Source organism: Protopterus annectens, chromosome 5.part1 (assembly GCF_019279795.1).
Source record: "Protopterus annectens isolate FY-2018-M chromosome 5.part1, PAN1.0, whole genome shotgun sequence".
In the NCBI taxonomy this organism is placed as follows: domain Eukaryota; kingdom Metazoa; phylum Chordata; order Ceratodontiformes; family Protopteridae; genus Protopterus; species Protopterus annectens.
Genome location: NC_056736.1, coordinates 289,269,996 through 289,285,773, shown reverse-complemented (window position 1 = coordinate 289,285,773; position 15,778 = coordinate 289,269,996).

The following is a 15,778-nucleotide window of genomic DNA, read 5'->3' as shown; positions in this document are numbered from 1 at the left end:
AGGGGACGCCTCAGAATTAAAAGGTAAGAAGTATGAAAGATGCTTTTTATTCTGTCAATGTATGAGAGAAAGAAAAGAAAAAGTTAAAAGCTAAAAATAAAGTTAAAACAAGTTCATGAGCCCACCACATGATTGGGGCATAGACTGTAAAGTTAAAACAAGTTCATGAGCTCACTGCAGGATTGGGATGTACACTATACTACAAGTTCATGAGCCCATAGCATGATTGGGATGTAGACTATATACAGTTAAAACAAATTCATGAGCCTACCGCATAATAGGATGTAGAGGCATGCGTTGTTAAAATAAATTCATGAGCCCAAAAGCACGCTGGGACGTAACAGTGTAGTTGTGTGAAAGTACCCTCAGAGGGTCCGAAAGAGTGGTCACTTCTAGACACAGTACCTATCTGTCCCGTTATCCCGACCGCAGTGCTTCAGCTGTAACTTTTGAGCTCGTGCAGGGATGAAAGCAAGGGGGTGCTGTGGGAAAAGGCTGATCGAAACCTCTCCTCTGTTGCTGCATGCCGACAGACTTCCTACCTTTCCATCTCAATATGGTGTGTGGATTACTACAGTTATTTTCTGTTTTCGGAATTGCCAGAATCCAGAAGTTGTAAGGTAAGCCTAACATTTTTATTATTATTATTATTAAATAAGAAAAAAAATGGGAGCAAAAATAAGCAAGCAAGATCAAATCCCTGAAAAAGGAACATCTGCATATTTTATGTATTTTAACTATGGGAAGGAAAGATGCAAATATTTGCATGACTGGTTTCAACTTACTAAGAATTGTGCTGGTGGGGTATTTCCATTAAATGGAACTTATGACAAGACTAAATTGCTGACATTAAAAGGTATTTTGGAAGAAAAGAAAAGCAAAGTAAGTGGGGATCAAATGACAGCATTTTATTCTTGGTACACTGAAGCACTTAAAAAGGGAAATGGAGTCAGCATTAAGAGGACTGCAGGATGTTAATAAGAAATTGATGCAACAAGCAAAAGAGGTTAAAAGGCAGTACAGACCAGTAAAAAAGGGATCCCTTTATCCTGTCTTAGCAGGTTTGGAACAAACTGAGGACGGCCAAAAAGCAGAGACTTTTAAAGAGGATGATAATCCTCCAGTAGCTACTGCACCCCACCCCCATATGTACTGGTATGGGTGGCCCTTGTTCAAGATTCTACTGTTTCTCAGACCTCTGCATTTTTGAACATGAGGTCAGCATGGTACTGTTACATCTGAACTTACTTTTCCTGTTCAACTCTCATCTCTAGAACAGGCATCTGCAGTTAAAAAATGCAAATGCGGGCTTTTAAATCAGGAAGTTGATAGAGATGGAAAAACTGCCCAAACGGCCAATAACTACAATTTCTGGGCCAGAATCCACTCCTTATGTGGTAGATAGGTTACCTGATGCTTAGAAGGCTTGCCTCCAACACAGAAAGGCTTGGGGAGCTCAGAAGCTTACAAACAGCCCTGGGTATAGCAAATCTGTATCTGGACTAGACTAGTTACAGGAAAGGAAGGAAACAAGTGTAATTTTTTGTTACTGTTAAGCAGAACACAGGGAGAGTCTAGCAAAGATTTTTTTCTTTGGTAAAGGAAAGGGAGAGAGAAGAAGCAGAAGATAACTCAAGGTTAGGAAACTAAGTGGGTTGGCCTTCTCAAATGTTCTCTCTCTATTAGATAAACTGAGCTAATGCACTAGACTGGGAGGAGTGTCCCAAATCAAATTTATAGTAGGGGCAGACAACTGCAAAGACACCAAGTATAACAAAGTCACCAACATGGGGAACAATACTGAAGCTAGTAGCCTACACTCTTTTAGACAGTAAACACTACAGAAATGTTTATCACAGCAGAAGAACAGCAGTGAGCCACAAAATTAAAGTTTTTAAAGTGATAAAGGAGCAAGGAGACTCTACAGAATGCTTTTAACTGCAAACAAATCAGTTTTATGATACACTCCTTGGCAGGAAATCAGAACAAACAAATAGGTCCTTAACTAGTACAGAAAAGTTCCCGTTAATACATTTCACACAGTCAAACTAGCTATAAAGCTTTACAAACAGTGTGACAGTAAAAAACTTATTTCTCAGGCCCTGTAAGGCAGACAATTTTAGTTTAACCCTACAGATTAGTTAATAGCAATAAAATACAGTAAAAGCTATGCAGCAGGAAATAAAAGTGATATATATATATATATATATATATATATATATATATATATATATATATAAATTACTAGAAGCAATAACCAGTAAAAATAAGCCAAAAAAGGATACTTATTGTTATTTATCTCGATCAGAGTTGTAGTCAATACCCCTCCTCCACTTGGCTCAGTGTGTATAGACCCACTGTTAATATAAGCTGTTGGTCACATCGTAATTTACATTGAGAAATAATACAATCAAGGGTTCAAAACAATTGCAGAATTAAGCAGTAAGAGATTGGCAGTAGATTGCTAAACGTTTTACTGTATCAGGACATAGAGTAGCCTTTGCTATACGGCATAATGAATATTGTACCACACTGTGAACTCTAGTTACACATACTATGTTACATTGATCATACCTCTCAACCTTGTAGCACAAGATATCTAGGCAAAGCCAAAACTAATGGGGAACAAAGGCCAAAACTAGGGACAAATTTTAAATATTGCTTGTACAATCTTAGAAAGTTGTTGGGATAAAAGGTTTTGTGTTACCATGCATTTTCTGAATGATTTGAAGGCTGAAACTGAAATGGCTGTCATTATTTTATTAATTCAGTCCTCATTGATTTGCCAGAAAACCAAATGTTTTATCAGGAACTTATAAACAAAGACATTGGCAACCTTCTAACACTGTACCCCACCCAGTTTGGTTTCGTGAAGGGTTGATCTTGTCTCATCAACATCATTGACTTCTTCGAATCAGTCTCCAGAGCCATGGACGAGGGTAAGATGGTCCACACAGCCTACCTGGACCTCGCCAAGGCCTTTGATACCATCCCCCACTGTGGAATCATAGAAAAACTTGCTAAGCTGGGCATTAATGTTTACGTCACTCAACGGGTCGCAAACTGGCTTACTGACAGAACCCACACTGTAAAAGCAGTCGACTCCAAATCCAGCTCCAGACAAGTGACAAGTGGAATACCACAGGGTTCGGTCCTGGGACCTGTCTTGTTTGGCATATACTTCTTCAGAGTACAGACCAACACCAAGGGACTCTGGCTAACAAAGTTCACAGATGACTGCAAACTGGGAGCCATTATTGAATCCCCAAGTGATGTGGATATTCTGGGAAAAGGGCCTTACAGAGACAAATGCTTGGTGCCAGAGCCATGGGCTCAAGCTCAATGCCAAGAAATGTATAGTTATCCCCTTTGGGAAAAAACATTTATTTATTTATTTTATTTTACATTTGTTGACCGGGCTAGTCCAACTGGATATATTTCCATTTTCAGCAGAGGCCCGGGGAGAAAAGCTCCACATTTAGACAAAAAGGAGATGCATCATGAGCACAAATGTCATAATACACATTATTACCTATATCTAAAACCAGGAAAAGAAAGTGTTAGAACATGGAAAAAGAAATGAAATAAGTTATCAAAAGAAAGAACAGGACTTAACTTCCTAGAGAATCTAAGTAACATCATGTTGAACATACTAACATGTTTCAATACCAAGAAGAGAGAGTATAAGATCAAGGAAAGAGAAGCAGCAATAGAGAGAGAGCAGATATAAACAGACAAATACTTGTTAGAAAGAGATTAAGAGCCATAAGGATGAGAGATGAAGAGGAGGAGTCTATAAAGGTAGAGAAAGAAAGGTAAGGGAGGAAGCAGGAGGGACAGAAGAGTAGGGAGAGAAAAGAGAGATTCATTGATGGAAATTACTTTAGTCAGGATTAGAGCAGGGACACATCCAGTGGCTTTTAAGGTAAATTCTGAGTTTTTGTTTAAACAGAACAGTAGATGCAATGGAAGTAAGTTCAGTAGGAAGTTGATTCCAGTGTTTTCCAATGGTATTTGAGAAAAGGGAATCACCTGCTAGGTTTTTATATTTGGTTAAGGTAACTAGCAGTTTGCTTGATGAACGGAGGGAGTTTAGATTAGAGTAGGGGATTAAGAGGTTGGAGAGTATAGGTGTGTTGTGAGGTTGGTAGAATGCTCTTTGGACAAATGTGAGTTGGGAAAGAAGCAACATGTTTGATAGTTCAAGAGAGTTAAGTTGCTGCAGATTCAGACAGTGGTGCATTCTGAATGGTTTACCAGTAACAAATCTAGCTATATTATTGTACGTGGTAGATAGTTTAGAGAGAATGTTTTTCTTGAGGTTAGTATAGATTGGTGAAGCGTAGAGAAGAGTAGAAATAAGATGAGAGTGGGCAAGGGTAGCTTTGGCTGAAGAGGTTAAGAAAGTTTTAATTCTATAGAGAGAGCCGAGTTTTCTGTTTACAGATTTAATGGTATTATTGATATGACAATCAAAGGAAAGGTTGTTGTCAATTGTGGCACCTAGTAGTTTGGTAGTAAGGTCAGGTGATATAGTAGTTCCATTGTTGGATAGGATAGTAAAGTCTAATGTAGGGGATCTGGTAGTAGGCTTAAAGAGTAAGAGTTTGGTTTTTTAGCATTTAGGAGTAGGCATCGTTTTGAGAACCAAGTTTCAACTTTGGAAAAAACAGCTTGAGTATTAATTTGAAGTTCAGAGATGGATTTAGCAGAGCAAATTAATGTGGAGTCATCAGCGTATTGTATACAAGTAGCCTGGGGAATAGCTGCTTGTAAGTCATTTATAAAGAGGGAGAAAAGAAGTGGTCCAAGAATAGAGCCTTGGGGGACCCCAAGTGAGATTGGGAGAAGGGATGAGAGTTTGTTATCCCAGAGAACGGCTTGTTTCCTGTTTGTAAGATAGGAACTAAACCAGTGGACAGTCTTAGATTCTAAGGAGAGAGATTCAAGAATTTTCAAGAGAATGGAGTGGTTAACCATATCAAAGGCCTTAGACAGGTCAATAAAGAGAGATGAAGACAGGATGTTGTTATTACGATTCTTGTTAATAAGGTCTGTAAAGGTGAGGGGAGCGGTGGTTGTGCTATGAAAAGGCCTATATCCATGTTGACAGTTAGTGAGAATGTTGTTCTTTATTAAGTGGTCCATTAACTGATGATGAACACATTTTTCCATGATCTTTGCTAGTGGGGACAAGAGAGCTATGGGCCTATAATTGGAGTATTCATAGGAGTTACCTCCTTTGTGTAAGGGTATGATGTGAGAGATTTTCCAGATGTCAGGTATGGTTTCTTCATTTACAGTTCTGTTAATGAGAATCGATATGGGATAGGCAATTTCAGAGGCTGCTTTTTGAAGGAATTCAGATGGGAGTTGGTCAGCCGAGGGGGTGCAAGGTTTAAGTTTGTGGATACATTTTTGTATAAAGGCAGTGGAGATGGGTTGTAGCCTAAAGGTTGGTAGTCTGGAGGATGCAGGGTCGGGGATACTAGTATAGTCACTAGAGAGGTGAGAGGCCAAAGAATTAATAGTATCAATAAAGAAAGAGTTGAAAGTGTTGGCAGTATCAAGGGTGGAATTCTTTTCAGATCCGGTAGGGGATGGAGTGGTAGTCTGTCCAGGGTGTAGAAGCCTGTTTAGGGTTGACCAGAATTTTTGAGGGTTATTGTGATTAGCTTGCTGGAGATTACTATAATAACTTCTTTTATCAGAGAAGATAGCTTTTTTGGTACTGTTTCTTAGGTGTCTAAATGTCTGTTGGTCTACAGAAGATTTGCTAGCTCGCCATTTTATCCAAGCTTTGTTTCTAAGTAACATTTTTTGTCTTGTATCTTTAGATAGCCAGGGGGCAGGTTTAGATTTAATTTGGATAGAGCATGATGGTGCATGATTATCTAGAATAGTTAGGAATGTGGTATTGAAGTATAGCGCAGCTTCTTCAAGAGGAAGTGTCTTTAATGGGTTCCAATTGCAAGCACTTAGTTCAGTTCTAAATAGAATAGGGTTGAAACATTTGAGATTACGTAGGGTCCTATAGGTAGGTGTATTGTTAGAGGCATTTCTTTGTCTAATAATATAGGTTAGATTGTGATCACTAAAGTCATCTGGTACTATTCCAGACTGATATTTAAGTAGAGGTTTATTAACGAGAATCCAATCTAGAATGCTTTCTTTGTTGTTAGATTTGTTAGTCCTAGTAGAGGTGTTTATTATTTGAGTAAAGCCATGGAGGTTAATATGAGAAACTGGGTTATTAGTAATTAAAGAGGACCAGTCCAGGTTGAAGTCTCCGAGAATTATGGTTTCTTGCGGATAGGAGGAGGAGAGCCAACTAAGGTTATTTTCTATAGTAGTGGAATTATTTCCAGGAGGTAGATATATACAGATAATATAGATGGACTTTTTAGGGTTTAGTTGCAGCTTTGAGATGAGAAGTTCAGTCTTGTTACTGTCTAGGTTATCGTAGGGTATTAATGTTACACTAAGTTCTGTTTTGAATAGTAGTGCAACTCCTCCGCCTTTTTTAGTTTTGCGGTCAAGTCTCAAGATGTTATAACCTGGAGGTAAGATTTCATTATCTTTAGTAAAGGGTTTTAACCAGGTTTCAGTTAAACAGAGAATATCAAAGGAGTGGTGTTGAAGAAAGGAGTGTAGATGGGTGATTTTATTATTGACACTTCGTATATTAAGGTGACCTATGAGTAGAGTGTTTGTATTAGAGGTTGGTAGTAGTAGGGAAGAGTATAGTGAAGTGGTTGCCTCACCAGATAGAGTGGTTAAGGGCCCTGGGTTGGGGTGGATGTCCCCGTCTACCAAGGTAGAGTGGCTATGTTCGAGGTAAGCTTTGATGGGGGAGTACAGTAAATATTTTGGTTTCTTAATCAAGAGATTTAGAATTTTAATATGGGACAGTCTATGATATCTGGCAAGGAGGTAGCTAGGGATAGATGTAATGTTTAAATGAGTAAGTTTTAGGCTTATGAAATCAGAGGCTGTATGTTTGGGAGAGTAGTTAAAGTGGTAATTGGGATTTGATTCATAACAGGTTAGGAAGTAGGGTAGCGTGTTAATAATACACAAGGTATAATACACAAGGTATAACATGTACCCATGAATTACCACATAAGTGGCAGTACATTAAACACCGAAAGTGTGATAAGGGACTTAGGGACATAGGTGGACAGTGGTCTCACCTTCGATCACCACATCGCCACAACAGTCAGTAAATCCCTCTATGTGGCACATCTCATCACTAAGGGCTTTTCATCTATAAAAAGGAGGTCATTGTCTCACTGTACTCAACCCTCATTAGACTCATTATAGAGTACAATGCCCCATTCAGTATGTACCTCACAAGACACCTCCAACAGTTGGAAAGGCTGCAGAAATACCTCACTAAAAGAATCACAGGCCTAAAGCAGATGCCTTATGCTGACTGTCTAAAAAACTCCAGCTATACTCTGTCACATATCGTCTACTCAGAGGTGATGTCTGTTTAACATACAAGACCATGTCAAACCCAGAGCTGTTGGACATGCTACACTTAAAGAAATGCCAGTCCCTCAGAGCCACATGCTCCAGAGATCTAAACCTGGTCATCACAATGAACAAAACATGCTGGAAGGAAAGGTTCCTGTCCCAGAGACTGTCCATACATGTCAAACAGAGCTCCTCTTTGGCCCTCTTCAAAAGGAACCTTTACAGCTCGATGGGAGATAGGAAATTCACCCTGGGGATCATGTCAGCCACCCTGCTAGACAGGGGACCAGGGAAGTAAATGTCCTGGGTAGAAATAGCCAGGGAACTGTTATGGCTAGGCTTGTATAGACCCTAGGGCCATTAGCCTAGTACCAACCTATGAACTGATGAACCTAGGAACAGCTCTAAAATATGAGACAAAAATCTAGACATTCTGCGAAAATCTGAACAGTTAGGAGCTGTTATTGATATACTGTATATTCAACAAAACTATGAAAACGTAAATTCACACAGCTTCACATTGAAAGAATAGTAAACACGCACTATTTTACACTGAGATATGTAAATCTGGAAGGGGAGGCAGTAGGAGAAGGAATTCTGGATGAAATAGGTGAGAAAGGAAAGTATAGCTAGGTGTGGCGAGGTTGGGAGGAGTGACAAAGTTGAAGGCTTTGTAAGCAAAGATTCAGGGTAATAAATTATACAAGTAGAGGAGGAAAAAGACAGAAAAGGGAGATGTATGAAAAGGACCTTTATAGGGGATGGCAGTAAATTGTTTGTTGTCTGTGGTAGTACAGACACCACTACATTTCTACCACTACATGCATAGTCTGTAAGAAAACAAAGTACTCTTAATATCTTTGAGGTGCATATGCAGAATCAGATGGAGTTTCCTATCTGCCAGTTTTGCTCATACTGAGTATTCTTGGTACAAACGAGATATGACATGGAAGGCCAGGTTGGTTTTGCAAGTAATGCTGCCATAGGAGAGGAAGTATTGCTCTTAGACCATTCCTTATGTATAGAAGTTGGTGTCCACCACCATAGTAGATCCCATGATTCTTTGTGGAGCAATGGCATGTTTTATGATGTTTACCACAGAAAGGTTGGTATTCACTACATTTTGGCATAATTGAACTTTCCCAGTAAATTAATTTTAATAAATAATAGAGAAGATGGCAACACAGTCAGACAGGGTATTTTGATGTAGCATGCGTATACAATCACAGTATTTACAGAGTCTGTGGCGCTGCCATAGAAGCCAAGACCACCTGAATCAATGTGAATGACTAAAAAATATTTTTGACAAGTTCATGTGTATACCATGTTTTCCCTTTTGTGAGTCCACCACTGAAGTGGGTGTTCATTATGTGATAAAGGCTGGTAAAATTATAGGGTATACAGAGCAGGCATTACGAAAAGAAACTAAGAAGTTGTCTTTCTGTACAGACATTTATTCAAGCTACATGGGGTGCTCTGTATTTCTTCCCTCTCATTACTATGAATATACAGTGGATTGTTCTGCCTTACTAGAAGTGCACAGCCAGCATATAATAACATGCATCCACAGACCCCAGGATTATAAACCTCTGTAATTGTTGCATTGTTGCAAAGCTATGACTACAGTACTACCATAAAGAAAAAATACACGCTGTTTTATTGTGCAGGGTACTGTCACCAGGAATAACACAAATGCTATAATTCCTAAACTGTGATGGGTGTGTGTAGCAGCCTAATCAAAGAAATACCACTTGCAGAAGGAGTGTCACCTGTGAAAGAGGTATTGGACTGAAATGGGGTAGCAATTATGAGAGGTTGGTTTTAAAAATGCAGGCTGTGCATGAACTTGGCCATAGTGCAGCTTTGGAATTGAACCGATCTGCATGGCCATTTATTCATTATCTATCGTCAAAGTTTATTGTTTTGTATTGTTTTACTGTACTTACAGTTTCATTACATTAGCAGCCATATTCTAGTTATACTTTCACTGCATAGGAAACCTTATAGCTTCATTGTTTAGTTTATTTGTTAGTCCCAGGTTAGCTTATGTTTGCGTAAAAAAATCTAGATCCCTCAGAACCACAAGGGTGGGAGACTTAAACCTTGACACGGTTATAAATAGAACGTGCTGGAGGGACAGATTCATCACCCAGAGACTCCCTATGCTGTGGAACAAAATCCCGGTACATGTGAGGCAGAGCACCTCGCTGGCCTTGTTCAAGAGGAATCTTGACCAATGGATGGGAGATCGCAGATATACCCCAGGGATTACTTCAGTGTCACTGCTTGACAGAGGCACAGAAAAATGATAGGCATAGTTTTTATTCAAACTAAAGGGGTGGCGAAAGCCACATAACTATGGGCTAGGCTTATAAATGCCCTTGGGCAGATAGCCTAGTATGAACCTATGAACCTATGAACCTATAAAACATTAAGTATTTTCCAGTATCATTGTATCTGCCCCATCATTACCACCAGCACGTATACTTTGTGCACTGGGTGTGTTGTACCAGTTTTCTTTGACTGTGACCATGATTTTATATCACAGATTTTTGTGTTCCACCATTCGGCTTCATGACTGGTCTGTCTGTGCTGCATTCTACTTGGAGATCTTAGGATCATCTGAAGAAATACAGCAGAATCTCTCTATGCAGTCATAGATGCTAACATAGAACTGGACCAGTACTTGATTATATATCACCGCTAGTTGATAGTAAATAGGGTCTGGCCCCATATCTCTGATATACAGAGACAGTCAGTAACACCCAAACTAACATATCCTTCACATAATCTCTAAAAACTTCCCAACTAACATACCTCTCCTAATAAATGTCTATGATACATAGGGACACAATTGGGTTGTGTTGCATGACTAAGCTTGGGTTGCTTGACTAGGCTTATTAAGGCCATGGTAGTTGTTAGCCTATATACTTGTGAACCTTTGTTAACATGAGGCTGAACTCCCATAATAAGCCAGTTGTAAGTCCAGTGCTAACCCCCATTTTTATTCTCTTTGGATTTAAGTTATTCTTTTTAGGTCTGATAGGGCTGCCAGAACATCATCATTTGAGACATTCTCAGCTCCCAATATGCTTATATGGTACAGTTAACTACTTGACCAAAGTCCATGTAGCATATGCCAACTATCCCTTGTAGTCATCTGACCAAAGAATGTTGTCATTTTATCCAAAGTGTCCTACATGAGGAATCCCTTTGCATCTCTGAAAATAGATATCCTATTCATACACGGCAATCAGTACATGAAAACTAACACAACCATAAAACAGAAACAGTAGTAGCAGTGGTTACTTTTGGCAACAAAGGGCACAGGCAGCATAGTAGTAGAATCTTATAACTTGGTTCCCTTACCCACAAATGGTGCAACCCTGGAGGATATTCATATTAGCTAGAGGGATTTGTGAGGTGCAGCCACCTACAACATGTAAGACAACCTTTATGGAAACATTTGAGTAACAGGGGAGTTATTTTTAAAGGCAAAGTATGTTAAGGAGTTGGCACTTGAGCAGTACAAATAACTAGTACTAAAGAACATTAACATAGAGGTAAAAGACTACCCTTCCTACACACTATTTTAAGATTCCCCTTCCAAGGCTGCATAGTTTTTGGGACAAGCACTTACTATAAACTCTGTAATTCACCTGGTACAAAGTTGTGTGAGTTCAGACTAGTGGGCTTATTCAAGTAGAAGGACTGGGTAGAACAGTACCGACATGGGGTGCAGCAGAACTGGCAAGGTGCATTACTGTTCTTTCTTTGTTTTTATTTGTCTGGTTATTATTTCACATTTATTTTTTATATCACTTTTCAAAAGCTTGCAGGTACCCTTAGTTTGTTTGGTATGTTGTTTTTCAATGACATGTGAGTTGGGATTATAAAACAGCCTTTTATAAGTTTATTGCAAACCCTGATTCCTTTTGGCATGGTGTTTGTTAGACAGGAGGAATGCATTTCATCCACTTTCTGAAACTTTGTAGTGATGGCACAGTGAGCTTTTAGGTTGCATATGATTTGTAATGCAATGTGGTAAGCTGCATAAACAAGCAGAAAAGAAAAAAATATTGTCTGTGTATATTAACACAGCTTTAGGAGAGTACAGATTTTACAGCATTCTTGAATAAGCTCACTAAAATTCTTTCTGGATGGTACCCAAGCTGAATGGTTTTACAGATGGGTCTACATTAGAAAACCGAAAGTTGTTTTCAGCGAATGCTCACATGAGCAAAAACGCTGGATATGGAACTCCTTATTGTGGGGGGGGGGGCTGTACCCCCCACACCCTAACTATATATTCCAACTCCGAGCTTACACTACAGTGTGGAAAGGGCAAACATCCCACTCCTCACTGTACCAGACCTCACAAACACACTTTCGATTTCCAGCATTTTCGCTCATGTGAGCATTCGCTGAAAACAACTTTCGGTTATCTGATATAGACCCTTTACAGATGACCTTCCTGAAGCACTGTTTGCATGTTAGGACCAGGGATAATTCTTTAGCAATGTGGAATAGTAGTCTGTCTTTTCCACATCTACTATTGAAAGCTGACTTAACTATTGAGTGCTTCTAATGTAATAGTGCACCTTTTTTTCTGTCACATTCTGATTAGTCCTATTCCACCAACAGTAATGCATCCTATACTGCTCATCTCGGGACATAGTTGTGGTGCTCTTTTCTCATATAACAAACAGCAGTAGGACATTATGTAAAAGCACATCAACGAGCAGTAAAATCCATTACATATTTTTCCATTAGATGTACATCCAAACAAGTGTGCTGCAGAAACTATTTTAAAAAAAAAAAATCACATTTGTGTCTGCCTCTAAAGTGAAAGATGCAAAAAAAAAAACAAAGTAGCTCATATAAGCACTTCTTCCCTACATTTCAAAGTGTAGTGATATAGTTTTACTATCAGCATGGGGCTGTAAATAAAATGAGCACACAGAGGAAACTGTTACCATTTCCTGAAGAGTTAAATTACCCTTCCCCCAATGTACTGAAACCTGAGCCATCACACTAAAAGCTGTCTGAATGTAAACAATAGGATCACCTGACCTACCAGCTTAATCAAAACAATGAGATCTGCAGGGAATCTTGACACTCTCCCTTTAAGGGATGTAAATAATGCAGTACTACCTACTTTTCCTGCTGTTCCAAATCCAGCAACAAAACTAAGTTCCATACCACCTACAGCTAATTAGTTTTCTGTGATATATTTATGTTCAGCATTCTTTTCTATAACAATTCACCCTGACAGTCAGTTTCTGTTTGCTTTCACTTATCAGAGACTGCAATATACATGGATACGGTTGTCACAAGGATATACTGAATCTACTTCATTATTTTCTCAAATTCTACAAAAGAATTTGGAGAATGCAACATTTCCAGTTGGGTCTGTGTTAGTACAATATGTAAATGATTTACTGATAACATTGCTGAAAAGAATTTGGTGCTAACAGGTTATTTTGCATCTTCTGACTATCCTTGCAGGAAAAGGGCACAAAGTGTCAACAAAAAAAAAAATTACAGCTATGGTTACCTCAGGTACGTTGTCTTGCTCATTTAATATCTCAGAGTAGGATCTTACAGTAGCTATCCCTCACTCTGAATCATCTTTATTTCTTTAAAGAAAACTCATCCCTTCTTGACTGCACGTCTAACTAAATATGAGCTTACACTTCCTTCTGATCCATGTATTTCTCTGATCTGCAGATCTGTTCTAAATCCTGCATCTCTGTTGCCTACTGCTGAGGATGGTGAAGAGCATAATTGTGTGTGGGTAAACTAACTGTTTTCTCCTAGGAGGACTTAAAGGACACTCCTATACCCAGTGCTGACATGCATCTGTTTGTGGATGGCTCCTGTGGAAGAGATCAAACAGGAAAGTTGATCTCAGGAATAGCAGTCTGCACCGAAGAAACAATATTGTTGCAACAAAGATTAGAGGGTGTTCACTCTGCTCAAATAGCTGAGCTAGTGGCTTTGCAAAAAGCCTGTGAGTTAGCCAAAGACAAGGTGGCCAATATTTTTACAAACAGCCGTTATGCTTTCAGGATGGTACATGATTTTGGGCAACTTTGGAGAGAGAGAGAGAGAGAGAGAGAGGTTTTTGACCTCTTCGTGAAATCAAATTAAAAATTCAAGGTACATAAAATAATTGTTAATGCACTTTTGTTACCTAAAAAGGTGTCTGTAATCAAATGTGGTCCACATCAAAAGGGATAAAATGTTGTTACCAAAAATAATAATTTGGCAGACCAAACTGCTAAATAAGCAGTAGTTAATTGTTGTAAACATCTTTGTATGTAAACAGTAACAAACTGCAACAGTAATGATGTGCTTGATTTTAAAAAGCTGTCAGCCTTTCAAGCTGAGGCATCACAGGGAGAAGTTCTGATGTAGCTCAAGGATGGATGTAGAAAATCCTCTGTTGGTATATGGTGACATCTGAATGGCTGACTGGTGGCGCCTGCCTCTTTGTTACCTTACCTGGTAAGGGCATATCATCTACCCTCCCATACAGGTAAGACAGCTTTATTTAATCAAATTACCCAAAGTTGGTATGCCCCTCATGTCTCCTCTTTGATACTTCAGTATGTACAAAATTGTAGTATTTGCTTGGAATATAACATAAGCAAACATGCCAACAGCAAATCTGCATGTTTACCTCCACCCTGGGGACCTTTTGTTAATATACAGCTGGATTTCATCCAGATGCCCAAGACTAATAATTTACAATTTATTTTGGTGGTAGTTTGTATGTTCTCAGCATGGGTGAAAGCTTACCAATGTCACAAAGTTGATGCAGCCACAGTTATTAAAAAATTATCTGATTATATACTGAGATTCGGTATACCCAGCATTGTTAACAGTGACCAGGGAACTAATCTGTTTAAAGAGTTATGCAAAGCTTTTAATACCAAGTTGAGCCTTCACTGTCCCAACCATCCCCATTCATCTGAATTAATGGAAAGGGTAAACAGGACCCTTAAAAATAAAATTTTGAAGATTTTTCCTAAAACCCATTTAAAGTGGCCTGAAGCCCTTCCCTTAGCATTAATGAGTATGAGTATGACAGCCTCACTGAATGCCACCAGGAAATTGAGTCCATATGAAATATTAATGGGGAGACCTATGGCCCTTCCAGCTACCCCTCCAGTGGGAAATGCCAATTTAACTTTTTCAGATGATGCTATGAGTTCTTATTATAGGAGACTCCTCAAAATTTGCAGCAATATCATCGGAACAGTAAGAGCAGCGTTACCAAAGCCTCCTGACCAGCCCTGTCAACTACAACTGTGTGACTGGGTATCTGTAAAAGTTTTTTCAGAGGAAAAACTGCCTGAGCCCAAGGTGGAAGGTGCCTTTTCAGGTCCTGCTCACCACTTTGACTGCAGTTTGCTGTGCAGGACTACCAACGTGGATCCCTTTATCTCATTGCAAAGAGACCTGTCGTGTGAGGACCCCAGATGAATCATCACGGTCAACAGAGGGAGATCAAGGTGTGACAAATTATCTTCCCAATGAGAAGGTCAACTTCAGTAGCAGTCCATGATGAATCCAGTGACAACAAGTACTTTTGCTTTGTTTCTGCTGCTGTTCCCTTCTATAAACTGGTGGGAAATAAACAGTTTCTTGCTGGTCCTTCGGCAATATGCCAAAAATCTAAACAAAATAAATTGCTAAATATGTTGGCATATACCTAATCATTCCAAGGCAAGGATTCCTATGATTCCCATCCCTGCATCACAGGTGTCATTTAAAAAGGACCTTAATGACATCAGCTTAACCTGGCATAATATAACTGATTTTTCAAAGGTTGCGTTTCTTCAACTTGCAATCACACATCATGGAGGCACACGTTATGCCAAAAATGGGACTGTACTAGTAGGAAAAAGCAAATGTAATAACACCAAACATGAAAGTGTGTTAGACTCTCTGCACTTAAAAACTATGGCTGGGGGCATGGCATGGGCATGATAAGCGACCTTTACTACATCTGTGGTGATCGTGTCTACCCCTGGTTGCCTACAAACTGGTCTGGATGTTGTTTTGTAGGCTATATCACTCCTGCTATTCAACATTTTAAACACCCACCAGCAGGTAGACTGAAAAATAAGTGAGCAATCCATTGGACAGAGCAAGTACTTTCAATTTTTAATCCTGAGTATGGAGTGCAAAGGTTAATCCTTGAAATCGCCATGCTTGCTCAAATTCTACAGGAGGTGGCCAATGAAACTTCACATCACATCAGGATGGCAAATCAAGAAATGACTAAAAT